Genomic DNA, 24,457 nt, shown 5'->3' on the forward strand with positions numbered 1-24,457 from the left:
TCATTGAACATCAAAATCAAGGCGCTGTGCTCTTGCTCTCGCTGTCTCCTTGCAAGGTGTCTGCTCCAGACAACCGCTAAGAGGCATCTACGTCGTAATCGTTGAACATGAAAATCAAGCCGCTTGGTTGCATCTTTTCTTTGGCATAATTTTACTTCTCACATGCTGGTTGAATTATGAGCCAAATGTAGAACGAGTTAGACAGCGAAAACTCACACTTTGTGGAACGTCACGCATTGGCTCGGTGTCTGACACTAACTTGGTTTCTTGGTTTCAGTGGTGTGTAGGTTTTGAAACTTGGGCCAAAAGCTTAAAGCTGCCATGTTTCCACTCGGTTTCAAACCGAGGACCTTTCGCGTGTTAGGCGAACGTGATAACCACTACACTATGGAAACAACAGATGTACATTTCTTTCCTTAACCTAAGGAAATTTTATGTAGTCTGCCAATTGTCAGTGGCTCATCCTCTCACTGAATCAAATGAGAAATAGCAGCAGCTGGCCTCTTTTGCAATGCCGTTATATCCAATGGCTAGCATTGGTTCTTTCTTCAGACGACTTTAATCAAGCACCTGGAAACTGACTTCACCACTATCAAATAACTTCCACAGAAGATTTAGAAACACAAAGAGCAACTGCTCTTTTCGTAGCCCAAGAATTCACAAGACCGGAAAACCGCTAAGAAACATCTACGTCGAGAAGATTGAATATCAAAATCAAGGCGCTTGGTTGCGTCTTTTCTTTTGCATAATTTTATTTCTCACATGCTGTTTGGATTCTGAGCCAAATGTAGAACTATTCAGACAGTGAAAACAGACACTTTGTGGAACGTCACACATAGGGTCGGTGTGTGAGGAATAAGAGTGCTACAGAGCACTTTGGCGAAATGTGCCGTGAAGACAAAATGCCTAGCCAGGTCTGACCTGAAGGGGTACTTGTGAGTATTTCTGTATGACAGAGCGCAAAGCACTATTGTAGGGGGGTCCCTGGTGGTCTAGTGGTCAGGATTTAACGCTCTCACCGCCACGGCCCGGGTTCGATTCCCGGTTAGGGAACTCCAGGGGCGTCTGCTTGGGATTCTTTTTTTTTTTTTTTTCTTTTTTTCCCTCCACTTCCCATTGTGACCCTTTTGGCTAGCTTCTGACTTTTGTGACCTAACCGATGTCCTCCCAGCATTCCCAGTGTAGTTGTGCCCTCAGCTTACTTCTCACTCTTCAGTTTTTCACTCCTGGCCACTAAAACAAGCAACAGGGCATTTTCAAGTCAGCTGCACGACAGCACAGAAGTTCCACCTGCATGGGAGAACACAGCGCATTCAGCACGCAGACAGGTCCTATGCGGCCTCTCACAAGAAGGCAGAACGAGTCACGCTGATGTTTTGTTGACGGCGGGACTCTTCATGTTCACATCTCGGAGGGTGATGGGCTTCTATGCCTCAAGAAGACAGCACCCAGCGTGGGGCTCCAACCCACGACTCTGAGATTAAGAGTCTCATGCTCTACCGACTGAGCTAGCCAAGACACAGACGCGAGACCTCAGGACCGGCAACTTTCTGATCTGGTTCTTCTCTGAGAAATGCCTTCTGACTCTGAACCCCATAAAGCACAGCGGTGCTCTTGCTCTTGCTGTCTCCTTGCAAAGTCTCTGCTCCGGACAACCGCTAAGAGGCATCTACGTCGTGATCATTGAACATCAAAATCAAGGCGCTGTGCTCTTGCTCTCGCTGTCTCCTTGCAAGGTGTCTGCTCCGGACAACCGCTAAGAGGTATCTACGTCGTAATCGTTGAACATGAAAATCAAGCCGCTTGGTTGCATCTTTTCTTTGGCATAATTTTACTTCTCACATGCTGGTTGAATTATGAGCCAAATGTAGAACGAGTTAGACAGCGAAAACTCACTCTTTGTGGAACGTCAAGCATTGGCTCGGTGTCTGACACTAACTTGGTTTCTTGGTTTCAGTGGTGTGTAGGTTTTGAAACTTGGGCCAAAAGCATAAAGCTGCCATGTTTCCACTCGGTTTCAAACCGAGGACCTTTCGCGTGTTAGGCGAACGTGATAACCACTACACTATGGAAACAACAGATGTACATTTCTTTCCTTAACCTAAGGAAATTTTATGTAGTCTGCCAATTGTCAGTGGCTCATCCTCTCACTGAATCAAATGAGAAATACCAGCAGCTGGCCTCTTTTGCAATGCCGTTATATCCAATGGCTAGCATTGGTTCTTTCTTCAGACGACTTTAATCAAGCACCTGGAAACTGACTTCACCACTATCAAATAACTTCCACAGAAGATTTAGAAACACAAAGAGCAACTGCTCTTTTCGTAGCCCAAGAATTCACAAGACCGGAAAACCGCTAAGAAACATCTACGTCAAGAAGATTGAATATCAAAATCAAGGCGCTTGATTGCGTCTTTTCTTTTGCATAATTTTATTTCTCACATGCTGTTTGGATTCTGAGCCAAATGTAGAACTATTCAGACAGTGAAAACAGACACTTTGTGGAACGTCACACATAGGGTCGGTGTGTGAGGAATAAGAGTGCTACAGAGCACTTTGGCGAAATGTGCCGTGAAGACAAAATGCCTAGCCAGGTCTGACCTGAAGGGGTACTTGTGAGTATTTCTGTATGACAGAGCGCAAAGCACTATTGTGGGGGGGTCCCTGGTGGTCTAGTGATCAGGATTTGGCGCTCTCACCGCCACGGCCCGGGTTCGATTCCCGGTCAGGGAACTCCAGGGGCGTCTGCTTGGGATTCTTTTTTTTTTTTTTTTTTCTTTTTTTCCCTCCACTTCCCATTGTGACCCTTTTGGCTAGCTTCTGACTTTTGTGACCTAACCGATGTCCTCCCAGCATTCCCAGTGTAGTTGTGCCCTCAGCTTACTTCTCACTCTTCAGTTTTTCACTCCTGGCCACTAAAACGAGCAACAGGGCATTTTCAAGTCAGCTGCACGACAGCACAGACGTTCCACCTGCATGGGAGAACACAGCGCATTCAGCACGCAGACAGGTCCTATGCGGCCTCTCACAAGAAGGCAGAACGAGTCACGCTGATGTTTTGTTGACGGCGGGACTCTTCATGTTCACGTCTCGTAGGGTGATGGGCTTCTATGCCTCAAGAAGACAGCACCCAGCGTGGGGCTCCAACCCACGACTCTGAGATTAAGAGTCTCATGCTCTACCGACTGAGCTAGCCGGGCCAAGACACAGACGCGAGACCTCAGGACCGGCAACTTTCTGATCTGGTTCTTCTCTGAGAAATGCCTTCTGACTCTGAACCCCATAAAGCACAGCGGTGCTCTTGCTCTTGCTGTCTCCTTGCAAAGTCTCTGCTCCGGACAACCGCTAAGAGGCATCTACGTCGTGATCATTGAACATCAAAATCAAGGCGCTGTGCTCTTGCTCTCGCTGTCTCCTTGCAAGGTCTCTGCTCCGGACAACCGCTAAGAGGCATCTACGTCGTAATCGTTGAACATGAAAATCAAGCCGCTTGGTTGCATCTTTTCTTTGGCATAATTTTACTTCTCACATGCTGCTTGAATTATGAGCCAAATGTAGAACGAGTTAGACAGCGAAAACTCACACTTTGTGGAACGTCACGCATTGGCTCGGTGTCTGACACTAACTTGGTTTCTTGGTTTCAGTGGTGTGTAGGTTTTGAAACTTGGGCCAAAAGCTTAAAGCTGCCATGTTTCCACTCGGTTTCGAACCGAGGACCTTTCGCGTGTTAGGCGAACGTGATAACCACTACACTATGGAAACAACAGACGTACATTTCTTTCCTTAACCTAAGGAAATTTTATGTAGTCTGCCAATTGTCAGTGGCTCATCCTCTCACTGAATCAAATGAGAAATACCAGCAGCTGGCCTCTTTTGCAATGTCGTTATATCCAATGGCTAGCATTGGTTCTTTCTTCAGACGACTTTAATCAAGCACCTGGATACTGACTTCACCACTATCAAATAACTTCCACAGAAGATTTAGAAACACAAAGAGCAACTGCTCTTTTCGTAGCCCAAGAATTCACAAGACCGGAAAACCGCTAAGAAGCATCTACGTCGAGAAGATTGAATATTAAAATCAAGGCGCTTGGTTGCGTCTTTTCTTTTGCATAATTTTATTTCTCACATGCTGTTTGGATTCTGAGCCAAATGTAGAACTATTCAGACAGTGAAAACAGACACTTTGTGGAACGTCACACATTGGGTCGGTGTGTGAGGAATAAGAGTGCTACAGAGCACTTTGGCGAAATGGGCCGTGAAGACAAAATGCCTAGCCAGGTCTGACCTGAAGGGGTACTTGTGAGTATTTCTGTATGACAGAGCGCAAAGCACTATTGTGGGGGGGGGGTCCCTGGTGGTCTAGTGGTCAGGATTTGGCGCTCTCACCACCACGGCCCAGGTTCGATTCCCAGTCAGGGAACTCCAGGGGCATCTGCTTGGGATTCTTTTTTTTTTTTTTTTCTTTTTTTCCCTCCACTTCCCATTGTGACCCTTTTGGCTAGCTTCTGACTTTTGTGACCTAACCGATGTCCTCCCAGCATTCCCAGTGTAGTTGTGCCCTCAGCTTACTTCTCACTCTTCAGTTTTTCACTCCTGGCCACTAAAACGAGCAACAGGGCATTTTCAAGTCAGCTGCACGACAGCACAGACGTTCCACCTGCATGGGAGAACACAGCGCATTCAGCACGCAGACAGGTCCTATGCGGCCTCTCACAAGAAGGCAGAACGAGTCACGCTGATGTTTTGTTGACGGCGGGACTCTTCATGTTCACATCTCGGAGGGTGATGGGCTTCTATGCCTCAAGAAGACAGCACCCAGCGTGGGGCTCCAACCCACGACTCTGAGATTAAGAGTCTCATGCTCTACCGACTGAGCTAGCCGGGCCAAGACACAGACGCGAGACCTCAGGACCGGCAACTTTCTGATCTGGTTCTTCTCTGAGAAATGCCTTCTGACTCTGAACCCCATAAAGCACAGCGGTGCTCTTGCTCTTGCTGTCTCCTTGCAAAGTCTCTGCTCCGGACAACCGCTAAGAGGCATCTACGTCGTGATCATTGAACATCAAAATCAAGGCGCTGTGCTCTTGCTCTCGCTGTCTCCTTGCAAGGTCTCTGCTCCGGACAACCGCTAAGAGGCATCTACGTCGTAATCGTTGAACATGAAAATCAAGCCGCTTGGTTGCATCTTTTCTTTGGCATAATTTTACTTCTCACATGCTGCTTGAATTATGAGCCAAATGTAGAACGAGTTAGACAGCGAAAACTCACACTTTGTGGAACGTCACGCATTGGCTCGGTGTCTGACACTAACTTGGTTTCTTGGTTTCAGTGGTGTGTAGGTTTTGAAACTTGGGCCAAAAGCTTAAAGCTGCCATGTTTCCACTCGGTTTCGAACCGAGGACCTTTCGCGTGTTAGGCGAACGTGATAACCACTACACTATGGAAACAACAGACGTACATTTCTTTCCTTAACCTAAGGAAATTTTATGTAGTCTGCCAATTGTCAGTGGCTCATCCTCTCACTGAATCAAATGAGAAATACCAGCAGCTGGCCTCTTTTGCAATGTCGTTATATCCAATGGCTAGCATTGGTTCTTTCTTCAGACGACTTTAATCAAGCACCTGGATACTGACTTCACCACTATCAAATAACTTCCACAGAAGATTTAGAAACACAAAGAGCAACTGCTCTTTTCGTAGCCCAAGAATTCACAAGACCGGAAAACCGCTAAGAAGCATCTACGTCGAGAAGATTGAATATCAAAATCAAGGCGCTTGGTTGCGTCTTTTCTTTTGCATAATTTTATTTCTCACATGCTGTTTGGATTCTGAGCCAAATGTAGAACTATTCAGACAGTGAAAACAGACACTTTGTGGAACGTCACACATTGGGTCGGTGTGTGAGGAATAAGAGTGCTACAGAGCACTTTGGCGAAATGGGCCGTGAAGACAAAATGCCTAGCCAGGTCTGACCTGAAGGGGTACTTGTGAGTATTTCTGTATGACAGAGCGCAAAGCACTATTGTGGGGGGGGTCCCTGGTGGTCTAGTGGTCAGGATTTGGCGCTCTCACCACCACGGCCCAGGTTCGATTCCCAGTCAGGGAACTCCAGGGGCATCTGCTTGGGATTCTTTTTTTTTTTTTTTTCTTTTTTTCCCTCCACTTCCCATTGTGACCCTTTTGGCTAGCTTCTGACTTTTGTGACCTAACCGATGTCCTCCCAGCATTCCCAGTGTAGTTGTGCCCTCAGCTTACTTCTCACTCTTCAGTTTTTCACTCCTGGCCACTAAAACGAGCAACAGGGCATTTTCAAGTCAGCTGCACGACAGCACAGACGTTCCACCTGCATGGGAGAACACAGCGCATTCAGCACGCAGACAGGTCCTATGCGGCCTCTCACAAGAAGGCAGAACGAGTCACGCTGATGTTTTGTTGACGGCGGGACTCTTCATGTTCACATCTCGGAGGGTGATGGGCTTCTATGCCTCAAGAAGACAGCACCCAGCGTGGGGCTCCAACCCACGACTCTGAGATTAAGAGTCTCATGCTCTACCGACTGAGCTAGCCAAGACACAGACGCGAGACCTCAGGACCGGCAACTTTCTGATCTGGTTCTTCTCTGAGAAATGCCTTCTGACTCTGAACCCCATAAAGCACAGCGGTGCTCTTGCTCTTGCTGTCTCCTTGCAAAGTCTCTGCTCCGGACAACCGCTAAGAGGCATCTACGTCGTGATCATTGAACATCAAAATCAAGGCGCTGTGCTCTTGCTCTCGCTGTCTCCTTGCAAGGTGTCTGCTCCGGACAACCGCTAAGAGGTATCTACGTCGTAATCGTTGAACATGAAAATCAAGCCGCTTGGTTGCATCTTTTCTTTGGCATAATTTTACTTCTCACATGCTGGTTGAATTATGAGCCAAATGTAGAACGAGTTAGACAGCGAAAACTCACTCTTTGTGGAACGTCAAGCATTGGCTCGGTGTCTGACACTAACTTGGTTTCTTGGTTTCAGTGGTGTGTAGGTTTTGAAACTTGGGCCAAAAGCATAAAGCTGCCATGTTTCCACTCGGTTTCAAACCGAGGACCTTTCGCGTGTTAGGCGAACGTGATAACCACTACACTATGGAAACAACAGATGTACATTTCTTTCCTTAACCTAAGGAAATTTTATGTAGTCTGCCAATTGTCAGTGGCTCATCCTCTCACTGAATCAAATGAGAAATACCAGCAGCTGGCCTCTTTTGCAATGCCGTTATATCCAATGGCTAGCATTGGTTCTTTCTTCAGACGACTTTAATCAAGCACCTGGAAACTGACTTCACCACTATCAAATAACTTCCACAGAAGATTTAGAAACACAAAGAGCAACTGCTCTTTTCGTAGCCCAAGAATTCACAAGACCGGAAAACCGCTAAGAAACATCTACGTCAAGAAGATTGAATATCAAAATCAAGGCGCTTGATTGCGTCTTTTCTTTTGCATAATTTTATTTCTCACATGCTGTTTGGATTCTGAGCCAAATGTAGAACTATTCAGACAGTGAAAACAGACACTTTGTGGAACGTCACACATAGGGTCGGTGTGTGAGGAATAAGAGTGCTACAGAGCACTTTGGCGAAATGTGCCGTGAAGACAAAATGCCTAGCCAGGTCTGACCTGAAGGGGTACTTGTGAGTATTTCTGTATGACAGAGCGCAAAGCACTATTGTGGGGGGGTCCCTGGTGGTCTAGTGATCAGGATTTGGCGCTCTCACCGCCACGGCCCGGGTTCGATTCCCGGTCAGGGAACTCCAGGGGCGTCTGCTTGGGATTCTTTTTTTTTTTTTTTTTTCTTTTTTTCCCTCCACTTCCCATTGTGACCCTTTTGGCTAGCTTCTGACTTTTGTGACCTAACCGATGTCCTCCCAGCATTCCCAGTGTAGTTGTGCCCTCAGCTTACTTCTCACTCTTCAGTTTTTCACTCCTGGCCACTAAAACGAGCAACAGGGCATTTTCAAGTCAGCTGCACGACAGCACAGACGTTCCACCTGCATGGGAGAACACAGCGCATTCAGCACGCAGACAGGTCCTATGCGGCCTCTCACAAGAAGGCAGAACGAGTCACGCTGATGTTTTGTTGACGGCGGGACTCTTCATGTTCACGTCTCGTAGGGTGATGGGCTTCTATGCCTCAAGAAGACAGCACCCAGCGTGGGGCTCCAACCCACGACTCTGAGATTAAGAGTCTCATGCTCTACCGACTGAGCTAGCCGGGCCAAGACACAGACGCGAGACCTCAGGACCGGCAACTTTCTGATCTGGTTCTTCTCTGAGAAATGCCTTCTGACTCTGAACCCCATAAAGCACAGCGGTGCTCTTGCTCTTGCTGTCTCCTTGCAAAGTCTCTGCTCCGGACAACCGCTAAGAGGCATCTACGTCGTGATCATTGAACATCAAAATCAAGGCGCTGTGCTCTTGCTCTCGCTGTCTCCTTGCAAGGTCTCTGCTCCGGACAACCGCTAAGAGGCATCTACGTCGTAATCGTTGAACATGAAAATCAAGCCGCTTGGTTGCATCTTTTCTTTGGCATAATTTTACTTCTCACATGCTGCTTGAATTATGAGCCAAATGTAGAACGAGTTAGACAGCGAAAACTCACACTTTGTGGAACGTCACGCATTGGCTCGGTGTCTGACACTAACTTGGTTTCTTGGTTTCAGTGGTGTGTAGGTTTTGAAACTTGGGCCAAAAGCTTAAAGCTGCCATGTTTCCACTCGGTTTCGAACCGAGGACCTTTCGCGTGTTAGGCGAACGTGATAACCACTACACTATGGAAACAACAGACGTACATTTCTTTCCTTAACCTAAGGAAATTTTATGTAGTCTGCCAATTGTCAGTGGCTCATCCTCTCACTGAATCAAATGAGAAATACCAGCAGCTGGCCTCTTTTGCAATGTCGTTATATCCAATGGCTAGCATTGGTTCTTTCTTCAGACGACTTTAATCAAGCACCTGGATACTGACTTCACCACTATCAAATAACTTCCACAGAAGATTTAGAAACACAAAGAGCAACTGCTCTTTTCGTAGCCCAAGAATTCACAAGACCGGAAAACCGCTAAGAAGCATCTACGTCGAGAAGATTGAATATTAAAATCAAGGCGCTTGGTTGCGTCTTTTCTTTTGCATAATTTTATTTCTCACATGCTGTTTGGATTCTGAGCCAAATGTAGAACTATTCAGACAGTGAAAACAGACACTTTGTGGAACGTCACACATTGGGTCGGTGTGTGAGGAATAAGAGTGCTACAGAGCACTTTGGCGAAATGGGCCGTGAAGACAAAATGCCTAGCCAGGTCTGACCTGAAGGGGTACTTGTGAGTATTTCTGTATGACAGAGCGCAAAGCACTATTGTGGGGGGGGGTCCCTGGTGGTCTAGTGGTCAGGATTTGGCGCTCTCACCACCACGGCCCAGGTTCGATTCCCAGTCAGGGAACTCCAGGGGCATCTGCTTGGGATTCTTTTTTTTTTTTTTTTCTTTTTTTCCCTCCACTTCCCATTGTGACCCTTTTGGCTAGCTTCTGACTTTTGTGGCCTAACCGATGTCCTCCCAGCATTCCCAGTGTAGTTGTGCCCTCAGCTTACTTCTCACTCTTCAGTTTTTCACTCCTGGCCACTAAAACGAGCAACAGGGCATTTTCAAGTCAGCTGCACGACAGCACAGACGTTCCACCTGCATGGGAGAACACAGCGCATTCAGCACGCAGACAGGTCCTATGCGGCCTCTCACAAGAAGGCAGAACGAGTCACGCTGATGTTTTGTTGACGGCGGGACTCTTCATGTTCACATCTCGGAGGGTGATGGGCTTCTATGCCTCAAGAAGACAGCACCCAGCGTGGGGCTCCAACCCACGACTCTGAGATTAAGAGTCTCATGCTCTACCGACTGAGCTAGCCGGGCCAAGACACAGACGCGAGACCTCAGGACCGGCAACTTTCTGATCTGGTTCTTCTCTGAGAAATGCCTTCTGACTCTGAACCCCATAAAGCACAGCGGTGCTCTTGCTCTTGCTGTCTCCTTGCAAAGTCTCTGCTCCGGACAACCGCTAAGAGGCATCTACGTCGTGATCATTGAACATCAAAATCAAGGCGCTGTGCTCTTGCTCTCGCTGTCTCCTTGCAAGGTCTCTGCTCCGGACAACCGCTAAGAGGCATCTACGTCGTAATCGTTGAACATGAAAATCAAGCCGCTTGGTTGCATCTTTTCTTTGGCATAATTTTACTTCTCACATGCTGCTTGAATTATGAGCCAAATGTAGAACGAGTTAGACAGCGAAAACTCACACTTTGTGGAACGTCACGCATTGGCTCGGTGTCTGACACTAACTTGGTTTCTTGGTTTCAGTGGTGTGTAGGTTTTGAAACTTGGGCCAAAAGCTTAAAGCTGCCATGTTTCCACTCGGTTTCGAACCGAGGACCTTTCGCGTGTTAGGCGAACGTGATAACCACTACACTATGGAAACAACAGACGTACATTTCTTTCCTTAACCTAAGGAAATTTTATGTAGTCTGCCAATTGTCAGTGGCTCATCCTCTCACTGAATCAAATGAGAAATACCAGCAGCTGGCCTCTTTTGCAATGTCGTTATATCCAATGGCTAGCATTGGTTCTTTCTTCAGACGACTTTAATCAAGCACCTGGATACTGACTTCACCACTATCAAATAACTTCCACAGAAGATTTAGAAACACAAAGAGCAACTGCTCTTTTCGTAGCCCAAGAATTCACAAGACCGGAAAACCGCTAAGAAGCATCTACGTCGAGAAGATTGAATATCAAAATCAAGGCGCTTGGTTGCGTCTTTTCTTTTGCATAATTTTATTTCTCACATGCTGTTTGGATTCTGAGCCAAATGTAGAACTATTCAGACAGTGAAAACAGACACTTTGTGGAACGTCACACATTGGGTCGGTGTGTGAGGAATAAGAGTGCTACAGAGCACTTTGGCGAAATGGGCCGTGAAGACAAAATGCCTAGCCAGGTCTGACCTGAAGGGGTACTTGTGAGTATTTCTGTATGACAGAGCGCAAAGCACTATTGTGGGGGGGGTCCCTGGTGGTCTAGTGGTCAGGATTTGGCGCTCTCACCACCACGGCCCAGGTTCGATTCCCAGTCAGGGAACTCCAGGGGCATCTGCTTGGGATTCTTTTTTTTTTTTTTTTCTTTTTTTCCCTCCACTTCCCATTGTGACCCTTTTGGCTAGCTTCTGACTTTTGTGACCTAACCGATGTCCTCCCAGCATTCCCAGTGTAGTTGTGCCCTCAGCTTACTTCTCACTCTTCAGTTTTTCACTCCTGGCCACTAAAACGAGCAACAGGGCATTTTCAAGTCAGCTGCACGACAGCACAGACGTTCCACCTGCATGGGAGAACACAGCGCATTCAGCACGCAGACAGGTCCTATGCGGCCTCTCACAAGAAGGCAGAACGAGTCACGCTGATGTTTTGTTGACGGCGGGACTCTTCATGTTCACATCTCGGAGGGTGATGGGCTTCTATGCCTCAAGAAGACAGCATCCAGCATGGGGCTCCAACCCACGACTCTGAGATTAAGAGTCTCATGCTCTACCGACTGAGCTAGCCAAGACACAGACGCGAGACCTCAGGACCGGCAACTTTCTGATCTGGTTCTTCTCTGAGAAATGCCTTCTGACTCTGAACCCCATAAAGCACAGCGGTGCTCTTGCTCTTGCTGTCTCCTTGCAAAGTCTCTGCTCCGGACAACCGCTAAGAGGCATCTACGTCGTGATCATTGAACATCAAAATCAAGGCGCTGTGCTCTTGCTCTCGCTGTCTCCTTGCAAGGTGTCTGCTCCGGACAACCGCTAAGAGGCATCTACGTCGTAATCGTTGAACATGAAAATCAAGCCGCTTGGTTGCATCTTTTCTTTGGCATAATTTTACTTCTCACATGCTGCTTGAATTATGAGCCAAATGTAGAACGAGTTAGACAGCGAAAACTCACACTTTGTGGAACGTCACGCATTGGCTCGGTGTCTGACACTAACTTGGTTTCTTGGTTTCAGTGGTGTGTAGGTTTTGAAACTTGGGCCAAAAGCTTAAAGCTGCCATGTTTCCACTCGGTTTCAAACCGAGGACCTTTCGCGTGTTAGGCGAACGTGATAACCACTACACTATGGAAACAACAGATGTACATTTCTTTCCTTAACCTAAGGAAATTTTATGTAGTCTGCCAATTGTCAGTGGCTCATCCTCTCACTGAATCAAATGAGAAATACCAGCAGCTGGCCTCTTTTGCAATGCCGTTATATCCAATGGCTAGCATTGGTTCTTTCTTCAGACGACTTTAATCAAGCACCTGGAAACTGACTTCACCACTATCAAATAACTTCCACAGAAGATTTAGAAACACAAAGAGCAACTGCTCTTTTCGTAGCCCAAGAATTCACAAGACCGGAAAACCGCTAAGAAACATCTACGTCAAGAAGATTGAATATCAAAATCAAGGCGCTTGATTGCGTCTTTTCTTTTGCATAATTTTATTTCTCACATGCTGTTTGGATTCTGAGCCAAATGTAGAACTATTCAGACAGTGAAAACAGACACTTTGTGGAACGTCACACATAGGGTCGGTGTGTGAGGAATAAGAGTGCTACAGAGCACTTTGGCGAAATGTGCCGTGAAGACAAAATGCCTAGCCAGGTCTGACCTGAAGGGGTACTTGTGAGTATTTCTGTATGACAGAGCGCAAAGCACTATTGTGGGGGGGTCCCTGGTGGTCTAGTGGTCAGGATTTGGCGCTCTCACTGCCACGGCCCAGGTTCGATTCCCAGTCAGGGAACTCCAGGGGCGTCTGCTTGGGATTCTTTTTTTTTTTTTTTTTCTTTTTTTCCCTCCACTTCCCATTGTGACCCTTTTGGCTAGCTTCTGACTTTTGTGACCTAACCGATGTCCTCCCAGCATTCCCAGTGTAGTTGTGCCCTCAGCTTACTTCTCACTCTTCAGTTTTTCACTCCTGGCCACTAAAACGAGCAACAGGGCATTTTCAAGTCAGCTGCACGACAGCACAGACGTTCCACCTGCATGGGAGAACACAGCGCATTCAGCACGCAGACAGGTCCTATGCGGCCTCTCACAAGAAGGCAGAACGAGTCACGCTGATGTTTTGTTGACGGCGGGACTCTTCATGTTCACGTCTCGGAGGGTGATGGGCTTCTATGCCTCAAGAAGACAGCACCCAGCGTGGGGCTCCAACCCACGACTCTGAGATTAAGAGTCTCATGCTCTACCGACTGAGCTAGCCAAGACACAGACGCGAGACCTCAGGACCGGCAACTTTCTGATCTGGTTCTTCTCTGAGAAATGCCTTCTGACTCTGAACCCCATAAAGCACAGCGGTGCTCTTGCTCTTGCTGTCTCCTTGCAAAGTCTCTGCTCCGGACAACCGCTAAGAGGCATCTACGTCGTGATCATTGAACATCAAAATCAAGGCGCTGTGCTCTTGCTCTCGCTGTCTCCTTGCAAGGTGTCTGCTCCGGACAACCGCTAAGAGGCATCTACGTCGTAATCGTTGAACATGAAAATCAAGCCGCTTGGTTGCATCTTTTCTTTGGCATAATTTTACTTCTCACATGCTGGTTGAATTATGAGCCAAATGTAGAACGAGTTAGACAGCGAAAACTCACACTTTGTGGAACGTCACGCATTGGCTCGGTGTCTGACACTAACTTGGTTTCTTGGTTTCAGTGGTGTGTAGGTTTTGAAACTTGGGCCAAAAGCTTAAAGCTGCCATGTTTCCACTCGGTTTCAAACCGAGGACCTTTCGCGTGTTAGGCGAACGTGATAACCACTACACTATGGAAACAACAGATGTTCATTTCTTTCCTTAACCTAAGGAAATTTTATGTAGTCTGCCAATTGTCAGTGGCTCATCCTCTCACTGAATCAAATGAGAAATACCAGCAGCTGGCCTCTTTTGCAATGTCGTTATATCCAATGGCTAGCATTGGCTCTTTCTTCAGACGACTTTAATCAAGCACCTGGATACTGACTTCACCACTATCAAATAACTTCCACAGAAGATTTAGAAACACAAAGAGCAACTGCTCTTTTCGTAGCCCAAGAATTCACAAGACCGGAAAACCGCTAAGAAGCATCTACGTCGAGAAGATTGAATATTAAAATCAAGGCGCTTGGTTGCGTCTTTTCTTTTGCATAATTTTATTTCTCACATGCTGTTTGGATTCTGAGCCAAATGTAGAACTATTCAGACAGTGAAAACAGACACTTTGTGGAACGTCACACATAGGGTCGGTGTGTGAGGAATAAGAGTGCTACAGAGCACTTTGGCGAAATGTGCCGTGAAGAGAAAATGCCTAGCCAGGTCTGACCTGAAGGGGTACTTGTGAGTATTTCTGTATGACAGAGCGCAAAGCACTATTGTGGGGGGGTCCCTGGTGGTCTAGTGGTCAGGATTTGGCGCTCTCACCGCCACGGCCCGGGTTCAATTCCCGGTCAGGGAACTCCAGGGGCGTCAGCTTGGGATTCTTTTTTTTTTTTTTTTTCTTTCTTTCCCTCCACTTCCCATTGTGACCCTTTTGGCTAGCTTCTGACTTTTGTGACCTAACCGATGTCCTCCCAGCATTCCCAGTGTAGTTGTGCCCTCAGCTTACTTCTCACTCTTCAGTTTTTCACTCCTGGCCACTAAAACGAGCAACAGGGCATTTTCAAGTCAGCTGCACGACAGCACAGACGTTCCACCTGCATGGGAGAACACAGCGCATTCAGCACGCAGACAGGTCCTATGCGGCCTCTCACAAGAAGGCAGAACGAGTCACGCTGATGTTTTGTTGACGGCGGGACTCTTCATGTTCACGTCTCGGAGGGTGATGGGCTTCTATGCCTCAAGAAGACAGCACCCAGCGTGGGGCTCCAACCCACGACTCTGAGATTAAGAGTCTCATGCTCTACCGACTGAGCTAGCCAAGACACAGACGCGAGACCTCAGGACCGGCAACTTTCTGATCTGGTTCTTCTCTGAGAAATGCCTTCTGACTCTGAACCCCATAAAGCACAGCGGTGCTCTTGCTCTTGCTGTCTCCTTGCAAAGTCTCTGCTCCGGACAACCGCTAAGAGGCATCTACGTCGTGATCATTGAACATCAAAATCAAGGCGCTGTGCTCTTGCTCTCGCTGTCTCCTTGCAAGGTGTCTGCTCCGGACAACCGCTAAGAGGCATCTACGTCGTAATCGTTGAACATGAAAATCAAGCCGCTTGGTTGCATCTTTTCTTTGGCATAATTTTACTTCTCACATGCTGCTTGAATTATGAGCCAAATGTAGAACGAGTTAGACAGCGAAAACTCACACTTTGTGGAACGTCACGCATTGGCTCGGTGTCTGACACTAACTTGGTTTCTTGGTTTCAGTGGTGTGTAGGTTTTGAAACTTGGGCCAAAAGCTTAAAGCTGCCATGTTTCCACTCGGTTTCAAACCGAGGACCTTTCGCGTCTTAGGCGAACGTGATAACCACTACACTATGGAAACAACTGATGTACATTTTTTTCCTTAACCTAAGGAAATTTTATGTAGTCTGCCAATTGTCAGTGGCTCATCCTCTCACTGAATCAAATGAGAAATACCAGCAGCTGGCCTCTTTTGCAATGCCGTTATATGCAATGGCTAGCATTGGTTCTTTCTTCAGACGACTTTAATCAAGCACCTGGAAACTGACTTCACCACTATCAAATAACTTCCACAGAAGATTTAGAAACACAAAGCAACTGCTCTTTTCGTAGCCCAAGAATTCACAAGACCGGAAAACCGCTAAGAAACATCTACGTCGAGAAGATTGAATATCAAAATCAAGGCGCTTGGTTGCGTCTTTTCTTTTGCATAATTTTATTTCTCACATGCTGTTTGGATTCTGAGCCAAATGTAGAACTATTCAGACAGTGAAAACAGACACTTTGTGGAACGTCACACATAGGGTCGGTGTGTGAGGAATAAGAGTGCTACAGAGCACTTTGGCGAAATGTGCCGTGAAGACAAAATGCCTAGCCAGGTCTGACCTGAAGGGGTACTTGTGAGTATTTCTGTATGACAGAGCGCAAAGCACTATTGTGGGGGGGTCCCTGGTGGTCTAGTGGTCAGGATTTGGCGCTCTCACCGCCACAGCCCGGGTTCGATTCCCGGTCAGGGAACTCCAGGGGCGTCTGCTTGGGATTCTTTTTTTTTTTTTTTTTCTTTTTTTCCCTCCACTTCCCATTGTGACCCTTTTGGCTAGCTTCTGACTTTTGTGACCTAACCGATGTCCTCCCAGCATTCCCAGTGTAGTTGTGCCCTCAGCTTACTTCTCACTCTTCAGTTTTTCACTCCTGGCCACTAAAACGAGCAACAGGGCATTTTCAAGTCAGCTGCACGACAGCACAGACGTTCCACCTGCATGGGAGAACACAGCGCATTCAGCACGCAGACAGGTCCTATGCGGCCTCTCACAAGAAGGCAGAACGAGTCACGCTGATGTTTTTTTGACGGCGGGACTCTTCATGTTCACATCTCGGAGGGTGATGGGCTTCTATGCCTCAAGAAGACAGCACCCAGCGTGGGGCTCCAACCCACGACTCTGAGATTAAGAGTCTCATGCTCTACCGACTGAGCTAGCCAAGACACAGACGCGAGACCTCAGGACCGGCAACTTTCTGATCTGGTTCTTCTCTGAGAAATGCCTTCTGACTCTGAACCCCATAAAGCACAGCGGTGCTCTTGCTCTTGCTGTCTCCTTGCAAAGTCTCTGCTCCGGACAACCGCTAAGAGGCATCTACGTCGTGATCATTGAACATCAAAATCAAGGCGCTGTGCTCTTGCTCTCGCTGTCTCCTTGCAAGGTCTCTGCTCCGGACAACCGCTAAGAGGCATCTACGTCGTAATCGTTGAACATGAAAATCAAGCCGCTTGGTTGCATCTTTTCTTTGGCATAATTTTACTTCTCACATGCTGCTTGAATTATGAGCCAAATGTAGAACGAGTTAGACAGCGAAAACTCACACTTTGTGGAACGTCACGCATTGGCTCGGTGTCTGACACTAACTTGGTTTCTTGGTTTCAGTGGTGTGTAGGTTTTGAAACTTGGGCCAAAAGCTTAAAGCTGCCATGTTTCCACTCGGTTTCGAACCGAGGACCTTTCGCGTGTTAGGCGAACGTGATAACCACTACACTATGGAAACAACAGACGTACATTTCTTTCCTTAACCTAAGGAAATTTTATGTAGTCTGCCAATTGTCAGTGGCTCATCCTCTCACTGAATCAAATGAGAAATACCAGCAGCTGGCCTCTTTTGCAATGTCGTTATATCCAATGGCTAGCATTGGTTCTTTCTTCAGACGACTTTAATCAAGCACCTGGATACTGACTTCACCACTATCAAATAACTTCCACAGAAGATTTAGAAACACAAAGAGCAACTGCTCTTTTCGTAGCCCAAGAATTCACAAGACCGGAAAACCGCTAAGAAGCATCTACGTCGAGAAGATTGAATATCAAAATCAAGGCGCTTGGTTGCGTCTTTTCTTTTGCATAATTTTATTTCTCACATGCTGTTTGGATTCTGAGCCAAATGTAGAACTATTCAGACAGTGAAAACAGACACTTTGTGGAACGTCACACATTGGGTCGGTGTGTGAGGAATAAGAGTGCTACAGAGCACTTTGGCGAAATGGGCCGTGAAGACAAAATGCCTAGCCAGGTCTGACCTGAAGGGGTACTTGTGAGTATTTCTGTATGACAGAGCGCAAAGCACTGTTGTGGGGGGGGGTCCCTGGTGGTCTAGTGGTCAGGATTTGGCACTCTCATCACCACAGCCCGGGGTTCAATTCCCGGTCAGGGAACTCCAGGGGCGTCTGCTTGGGATTCTTTTTTTTTTTTTTTTGTCTTTCCCTCCACTTCCCATTGTGACCCTTTTGGCTAGCTTCTGACTTTTGTGACCTAACCGATGTCCTCCCAGCATTCCCAGTGTAGTTGTGCCCTCAGCTTACTTCTCACTCTTCAGTTTTTCACTCCTGGCCACTAAAACGAGCAACAGGGCATTTTCAAGTCAGCTGCACGACAGCACAGACGTTCCACCTGCATGGGAGAACCCAGCGCATTCAGCACGCAGACAGGTCCTATGCGGCCTCTCACAAGAAGGCAGAACGAGTCACGCTGATGTTTTGTTGACGGCGGGACTCTTCATGTTCACGTCTCGGAGGGTGATGGGCTTCTATGCCTCAAGAAGACAGTACCCAGCGTGGGGCTCCAACCCACAACTCTGAGATTAAGAGTCTCATGCTCTACCGACTGAGCTAGCCGGGCCAAGACACAGACGCGAGACCTCAGGACCGGCAACTTTCTGATCTGGTTCTTCTCTGAGAAATGCCTTCTGACTCTGAACCCCATAAAGCACAGCGGTGCTCTTGCTCTTGCTGTCTCCTTGCAAAGTCTCTGCTCCGGACAACCGCTAAGAGGCATCTACGTCGTGATCATTGAACATCAAAATCAAGGCGCTGTGCTCTTGCTCTCGCTGTCTCCTTGCAAGGTCTCTGCTCCGGACAACCGCTAAGAGGCATCTACGTCGTAATCGTTGAACATGAAAATCAAGCCGCTTGGTTGCATCTTTTCTTTGGCATAATTTTACTTCTCACATGCTGCTTGAATTATGAGCCAAATGTAGAACGAGTTAGACAGCGAAAACTCACACTTTGTGGAACGTCACGCATTGGCTCGGTGTCTGACACTAACTTGGTTTCTTGGTTTCAGTGGTGTGTAGGTTTTGAAACTTGGGCCAAAAGCTTAAAGCTGCCATGTTTCCACTCGGTTTCGAACCGAGGACCTTTCGCGTGTTAGGCGAACGTGATAACCACTACACTATGGAAACAACAGACGTACATTTCTTTCCTTAACCTAAGGAAATTTTATGTAGTCTGCCAATTGTCAGTGGCTCATCCTCTCACTGAATCAAATGAGAAATACCAGCAGCTGGCCTCTTTTGCAATGTCGTTATATCCAATGGCTAGCATTGGTTCTTTCTTCAGACGACTTTAATCAAGAACCTGGATACTGACTTCACCACTATCAAATAACTTCCACAGAAGATTTAGAAACACAAAGAGCAACTGCTCTTTTCGTAGCCCAAGAATTCACAAGACCGGAAAACCGCTAAGAAGCATCTACGTCGAGAAGATTGAATATCAAAATCAAGGCGCTTGGTTGCGTCTTTTCTTTTGCATAATTTTATTTCTCACATGCTGTTTGGATTCTGAGCCAAATGTAGAACTATTCAGACAGTGAAAACAGACACTTTGTGGAACGTCACACATTGGGTCGGTGTGTGAGGAATAAGAGTGCTACAGAGCACTTTGGCGAAATGGGCCGTGAAGACAAAATGCCTAGCCAGGTCTGACCTGAAGGGGTACTTGTGAGTATTTCTGTATGACAGAGCGCAAAGCACTATTGTGGGGGGGGTCCCTGGTGGTCTAGTGGTCAGGATTTGGCGCTCTCACCGCCACGGCCCGGGTTCAATTCCCAGTCAGGGAACTCCAGGGGCATCTGCTTGGGATTCTTTTTTTTTTTTTTTTCTTTTTTTCCCTCCACTTCCCATTGTGACCCTTTTGGCTAGCTTCTGACTTTTGTGACCTAACCGATGTCCTCCCAGCATTCCCAGTGTAGTTGTGCCCTCAGCTTACTTCTCACTCTTCAGTTTTTCACTCCTGGCCACTAAAACGAGCAACAGGGCATTTTCAAGTCAGCTGCACGACAGCACAGACGTTCCACCTGCATGGGAGAACACAGCGCATTCAGCACGCAGACAGGTCCTATGCGGCCTCTCACAAGAAGGCAGAACGAGTCACGCTGATGTTTTGTTGACGGCGGGACTCTTCATGTTCACGTCTCGTAGGGTGATGGGCTTCTATGCCTCAAGAAGACAGCACCCAGCGTGGGGCTCCAACCCACGACTCTGAGATTAAGAGTCTCATGCTCTACCGACTGAGCTAGCCGGGCCAAGACACAGACGCAAGACCTCAGGACCGGCAACTTTCTGATCTGGTTCTTCTCTGAGAAATGCCTTCTGACTCTGAACCCCATAAAGCACAGCGGTGCTCTTGCTCTTGCTGTCTCCTTGCAAAGTCTCTGCTCCGGACAACCGCTAAGAGGCATCTACGTCGTGATCATTGAACATCAAAATCAAGGCGCTGTGCTCTTGCTCTCGCTGTCTCCTTGCAAGGTCTCTGCTCCGGACAACCGCTAAGAGGCATCTACGTCGTAATCGTTGAACATGAAAATCAAGCCGCTTGGTTGCATCTTTTCTTTGGCATAATTTTACTTCTCACATGCTGCTTGAATTATGAGCCAAATGTAGAACGAGTTAGACAGCGAAAACTCACACTTTGTGGAACGTCACGCATTGGCTCGGTGTCTGACACTAACTTGGTTTCTTGGTTTCAGTGGTGTGTAGGTTTTGAAACTTGGGCCAAAAGCTTAAAGCTGCCATGTTTCCACTCGGTTTCGAACCGAGGACCTTTCGCGTGTTAGGCGAACGTGATAACCACTACACTATGGAAACAACAGACGTACATTTCTTTCCTTAACCTAAGGAAATTTTATGTAGTCTGCCAATTGTCAGTGGCTCATCCTCTCACTGAATCAAATGAGAAATACCAGCAGCTGGCCTCTTTTGCAATGTCGTTATATCCAATGGCTAGCATTGGTTCTTTCTTCAGACGACTTTAATCAAGCACCTGGATACTGACTTCACCACTATCAAATAACTTCCACAGAAGATTTAGAAACACAAAGAGCAACTGCTCTTTTCGTAGCCCAAGAATTCACAAGACCGGAAAACCGCTAAGAAGCATCTACGTCGAGAAGATTGAATATCAAAATCAAGGCGCTTGGTTGCGTCTTTTCTTTTGCATAATTTTATTTCTCACATGCTGTTTGGATTCTGAGCCAAATGTAGAACTATTCAGACAGTGAAAACAGACACTTTGTGGAACGTCACACATTGGGTCGGTGTGTGAGGAATAAGAGTGCTACAGAGCACTTTGGCGAAATGGGCCGTGAAGACAAAATGCCTAGCCAGGTCTGACCTGAAGGGGTACTTGTGAGTATTTCTGTATGACAGAGCGCAAAGCACTATTGTGGGGGGGGGTCCCTGGTGGTCTAGTGGTCAGGATTTGGCACTCTCATCGCCACAGCCCGGGGTTCAATTCCCAGTCAGGGAACTCCAGGGGCGTCTGCTTGGGATTCTTTTTTTTTTTTTTTTGTCTTTCCCTCCACTTCCCATTGTGACCCTTTTGGCTAGCTTCTGACTTTTGTGACCTAACCGATGTCCTCCCAGCATTCCCAGTGTAGTTGTGCCCTCAGCTTACTTCTCACTCTTCAGTTTTTCACTCCTGGCCACTAAAACGAGCAACAGGGCATTTTCAAGTCAGCTGCACGACAGCACAGACGTTCCACCTGCATGGGAGAACACAGCGCATTCAGCACGCAGACAGGTCCTATGCGGCCTCTCACAAGAAGGCAGAACGAGTCACGCTGATGTTTTGTTGACGGCGGGACTCTTCATGTTCACGTCTCGGAGGGTGATGGGCTTCTATGCCTCAAGAAGACAGTACCCAGCGTGGGGCTCCAACCCACGACTCTGAGATTAAGAGTCTCATGCTCTACCGACTGAGCTAGCCGGGCCAAGACACAGACGCGAGACCTCAGGACCGGCAACTTTCTGATCTGGTTCTTCTCTGAGAAATGCCTTCTGACTCTGAACCCCATAAAGCACAGCGGTGCTCTTGCTCTTGCTGTCTCCTTGCAAAGTCTCTGCTCCGGACAACCGCTAAGAGGCATCTACGTCGTGATCATTGAACATCAAAATCAAGGCGCTGTGCTCTTGCTCTCGCTGTCTCCTTGCAAGGTCTCTGCTCCGGACAACCGCTAAGAGGCATCTACGTCGTAATCGTTGAACATGAAAATCAAGCCGCTTGGTTGCATCTTTTCTTTGGCATAATTTTACTTCTCACATGCTGCTTGAATTATGAGCCAAATGTAGAACGAGTTAGACAGCGAAAACTCACACTTTGTGGAACGTCACGCATTGGCTCGGTGTCTGACACTAACTTGGTTTCTTGGTTTCAGTGGTGTGTAGGTTTTGAAACTTGGGCCAAAAGCTTAAAGCTGCCATGTTTCCACTCGGTTTCGAACCGAGGACCTTTCGCGTGTTAGGCGAAAGTGATAACCACTACACTATGGAAACAACAGACGTACATTTCTTTCCTTAACCTAAGGAAATTTTATGTAGTCTGCCAATTGTCAGTGGCTCATCCTCTCACTGAATCAAATGAGAAATACCAGCAGCTGGCCTCTTTTGCAATGTCGTTATATCCAATGGCTAGCATTGGTTCTTTCTTCAGACGACTTTAATCAAGAACCTGGATACTGACTTCACCACTATCAAATAACTTCCACAGAAGATTTAGAAACACAAAGAGCAACTGCTCTTTTCGTAGCCCAAGAATTCACAAGACCGGAAAACCGCTAAGAAGCATCTACGTCGAGAAGATTGAATATCAAAATCAAGGCGCTTGGTTGCGTCTTTTCTTTTGCATAATTTTATTTCTCACATGCTGTTTGGATTCTGAGCCAAATGTAGAACTATTCAGACAGTGAAAACAGACACTTTGTGGAACGTCACACATTGGGTCGGTGTGTGAGGAATAAGAGTGCTACAGAGCACTTTGGCGAAATGGGCCGTGAAGACAAAATGCCTAGCCAGGTCTGACCTGAAGGGGTACTTGTGAGTATTTCTGTATGACAGAGCGCAAAGCACTGTTGTGGGGGGGGTCCCTGGTGGTCTAGTGGTCAGGATTTGGCACTCTCATCGCCACAGCCCGGGGTTCAATTCCCGGTCAGGGAACTCCAGGGGCGTCTGCTTGGGATTCTTTTTTTTTTTTTTTTGTCTTTCCCTCCACTTCCCATTGTGACCCTTTTGGCTAGCTTCTGACTTTTGTGACCTAACCGATGTCCTCCCAGCATTCCCAGTGTAGTTGTGCCCTCAGCTTACTTCTCACTCTTCAGTTTTTCACTCCTGGCCACTAAAACGAGCAACAGGGCATTTTCAAGTCAGCTGCACGACAGCACAGACGTTCCACCTGCATGGGAGAACACAGCGCATTCAGCACGCAGACAGGTCCTATGCGGCCTCTCACAAGAAGGCAGAACGAGTCACGCTGATGTTTTGTTGACGGCGGGACTCTTCATGTTCACGTCTCGGAGGGTGATGGGCTTCTATGCCTCAAGAAGACAGTACCCAGCGTGGGGCTCCAACCCACGACTCTGAGATTAAGAGTCTCATGCTCTACCGACTGAGCTAGCCGGGCCAAGACACAGACGCGAGACCTCAGGACCGGCAACTTTCTGATCTGGTTCTTCTCTGAGAAATGCCTTCTGACTCTGAACCCCATAAAGCACAGCGGTGCTCTTGCTCTTGCTGTCTCCTTGCAAAGTCTCTGCTCCGGACAACCGCTAAGAGGCATCTACGTCGTGATCATTGAACATCAAAATCAAGGCGCTGTGCTCTTGCTCTCGCTGTCTCCTTGCAAGGTCTCTGCTCCGGACAACCGCTAAGAGGCATCTACGTCGTAATCGTTGAACATGAAAATCAAGCCGCTTGGTTGCATCTTTTCTTTGGCATAATTTTACTTCTCACATGCTGCTTGAATTATGAGCCAAATGTAGAACGAGTTAGACAGCGAAAACTCACACTTTGTGGAACGTCACGCATTGGCTCGGTGTCTGACACTAACTTGGTTTCTTGGTTTCAGTGGTGTGTAGGTTTTGAAACTTGGGCCAAAAGCTTAAAGCTGCCATGTTTCCACTCGGTTTCGAACCGAGGACCTTTCGCGTGTTAGGCGAACGTGATAACCACTACACTATGGAAACAACAGACGTACATTTCTTTCCTTAACCTAAGGAAATTTTATGTAGTCTGCCAATTGTCAGTGGCTCATCCTCTCACTGAATCAAATGAGAAATACCAGCAGCTGGCCTCTTTTGCAATGTCGTTATATCCAATGGCTAGCATTGGTTCTTTCTTCAGACGACTTTAATCAAGAACCTGGATACTGACTTCACCACTATCAAATAACTTCCACAGAAGATTTAGAAACACAAAGAGCAACTGCTCTTTTCGTAGCCCAAGAATTCACAAGACCGGAAAACCGCTAAGAAGCATCTACGTCGAGAAGATTGAATATCAAAATCAAGGCGCTTGGTTGCGTCTTTTCTTTTGCATAATTTTATTTCTCACATGCTGTTTGGATTCTGAGCCAAATGTAGAACTATTCAGACAGTGAAAACAGACACTTTGTGGAACGTCACACATTGGGTCGGTGTGTGAGGAATAAGAGTGCTACAGAGCACTTTGGCG

At 47.2% G+C, this 24,457-nt stretch overlaps 17 non-coding genes across 17 annotated transcripts; 1 reads left to right on the forward strand and 16 right to left on the reverse strand.

The window, feature by feature from the left end:
- Positions 1-322: 322 nt before the first annotated feature.
- trnav-aac (transfer RNA valine (anticodon AAC)) lies at positions 323-395 on the reverse strand. The gene has a single exon. It is a non-coding gene; the product is annotated as a tRNA-Val (tRNA).
- A 1,607-nt stretch (positions 396-2,002) lies between these two features.
- Positions 2,003-2,075, reverse strand: trnav-aac (transfer RNA valine (anticodon AAC)). The gene has a single exon. It is a non-coding gene; the product is annotated as a tRNA-Val (tRNA).
- Positions 2,076-3,689: 1,614 nt separating this feature from the next.
- On the reverse strand, positions 3,690-3,762 carry trnav-aac (transfer RNA valine (anticodon AAC)). The gene has a single exon. It is a non-coding gene; the product is annotated as a tRNA-Val (tRNA).
- Positions 3,763-5,377: 1,615 nt separating this feature from the next.
- trnav-aac (transfer RNA valine (anticodon AAC)) lies at positions 5,378-5,450 on the reverse strand. Its single transcript has one exon. It is a non-coding gene; the product is annotated as a tRNA-Val (tRNA).
- A 1,608-nt stretch (positions 5,451-7,058) lies between these two features.
- Positions 7,059-7,131, reverse strand: trnav-aac (transfer RNA valine (anticodon AAC)). The gene has a single exon. It is a non-coding gene; the product is annotated as a tRNA-Val (tRNA).
- A 1,614-nt stretch (positions 7,132-8,745) lies between these two features.
- trnav-aac (transfer RNA valine (anticodon AAC)) lies at positions 8,746-8,818 on the reverse strand. Its single transcript has one exon. It is a non-coding gene; the product is annotated as a tRNA-Val (tRNA).
- Positions 8,819-10,432: 1,614 nt separating this feature from the next.
- Positions 10,433-10,505, reverse strand: trnav-aac (transfer RNA valine (anticodon AAC)). The gene has a single exon. It is a non-coding gene; the product is annotated as a tRNA-Val (tRNA).
- Positions 10,506-12,113: 1,608 nt separating this feature from the next.
- Positions 12,114-12,186, reverse strand: trnav-aac (transfer RNA valine (anticodon AAC)). Its single transcript has one exon. It is a non-coding gene; the product is annotated as a tRNA-Val (tRNA).
- A 1,608-nt stretch (positions 12,187-13,794) lies between these two features.
- On the reverse strand, positions 13,795-13,867 carry trnav-aac (transfer RNA valine (anticodon AAC)). Its single transcript has one exon. It is a non-coding gene; the product is annotated as a tRNA-Val (tRNA).
- A 586-nt stretch (positions 13,868-14,453) lies between these two features.
- trnae-cuc (transfer RNA glutamic acid (anticodon CUC)) lies at positions 14,454-14,525 on the forward strand. The gene has a single exon. It is a non-coding gene; the product is annotated as a tRNA-Glu (tRNA).
- Positions 14,526-15,475: 950 nt separating this feature from the next.
- Positions 15,476-15,548, reverse strand: trnal-aag (transfer RNA leucine (anticodon AAG)). The gene has a single exon. It is a non-coding gene; the product is annotated as a tRNA-Leu (tRNA).
- A 1,606-nt stretch (positions 15,549-17,154) lies between these two features.
- On the reverse strand, positions 17,155-17,227 carry trnav-aac (transfer RNA valine (anticodon AAC)). The gene has a single exon. It is a non-coding gene; the product is annotated as a tRNA-Val (tRNA).
- A 1,613-nt stretch (positions 17,228-18,840) lies between these two features.
- trnav-aac (transfer RNA valine (anticodon AAC)) lies at positions 18,841-18,913 on the reverse strand. The gene has a single exon. It is a non-coding gene; the product is annotated as a tRNA-Val (tRNA).
- Positions 18,914-20,526: 1,613 nt separating this feature from the next.
- On the reverse strand, positions 20,527-20,599 carry trnav-aac (transfer RNA valine (anticodon AAC)). The gene has a single exon. It is a non-coding gene; the product is annotated as a tRNA-Val (tRNA).
- Positions 20,600-21,650: 1,051 nt separating this feature from the next.
- On the reverse strand, positions 21,651-21,723 carry trnak-cuu (transfer RNA lysine (anticodon CUU)). Its single transcript has one exon. It is a non-coding gene; the product is annotated as a tRNA-Lys (tRNA).
- Positions 21,724-22,212: 489 nt separating this feature from the next.
- Positions 22,213-22,285, reverse strand: trnav-aac (transfer RNA valine (anticodon AAC)). Its single transcript has one exon. It is a non-coding gene; the product is annotated as a tRNA-Val (tRNA).
- Positions 22,286-23,897: 1,612 nt separating this feature from the next.
- trnav-aac (transfer RNA valine (anticodon AAC)) lies at positions 23,898-23,970 on the reverse strand. The gene has a single exon. It is a non-coding gene; the product is annotated as a tRNA-Val (tRNA).
- Positions 23,971-24,457: the final 487 nt, after the last annotated feature.

Source organism: Brienomyrus brachyistius, chromosome 5, assembly GCF_023856365.1.
Source record: "Brienomyrus brachyistius isolate T26 chromosome 5, BBRACH_0.4, whole genome shotgun sequence".
Lineage (NCBI taxonomy): Eukaryota > Metazoa > Chordata > Actinopteri > Osteoglossiformes > Mormyridae > Brienomyrus > Brienomyrus brachyistius.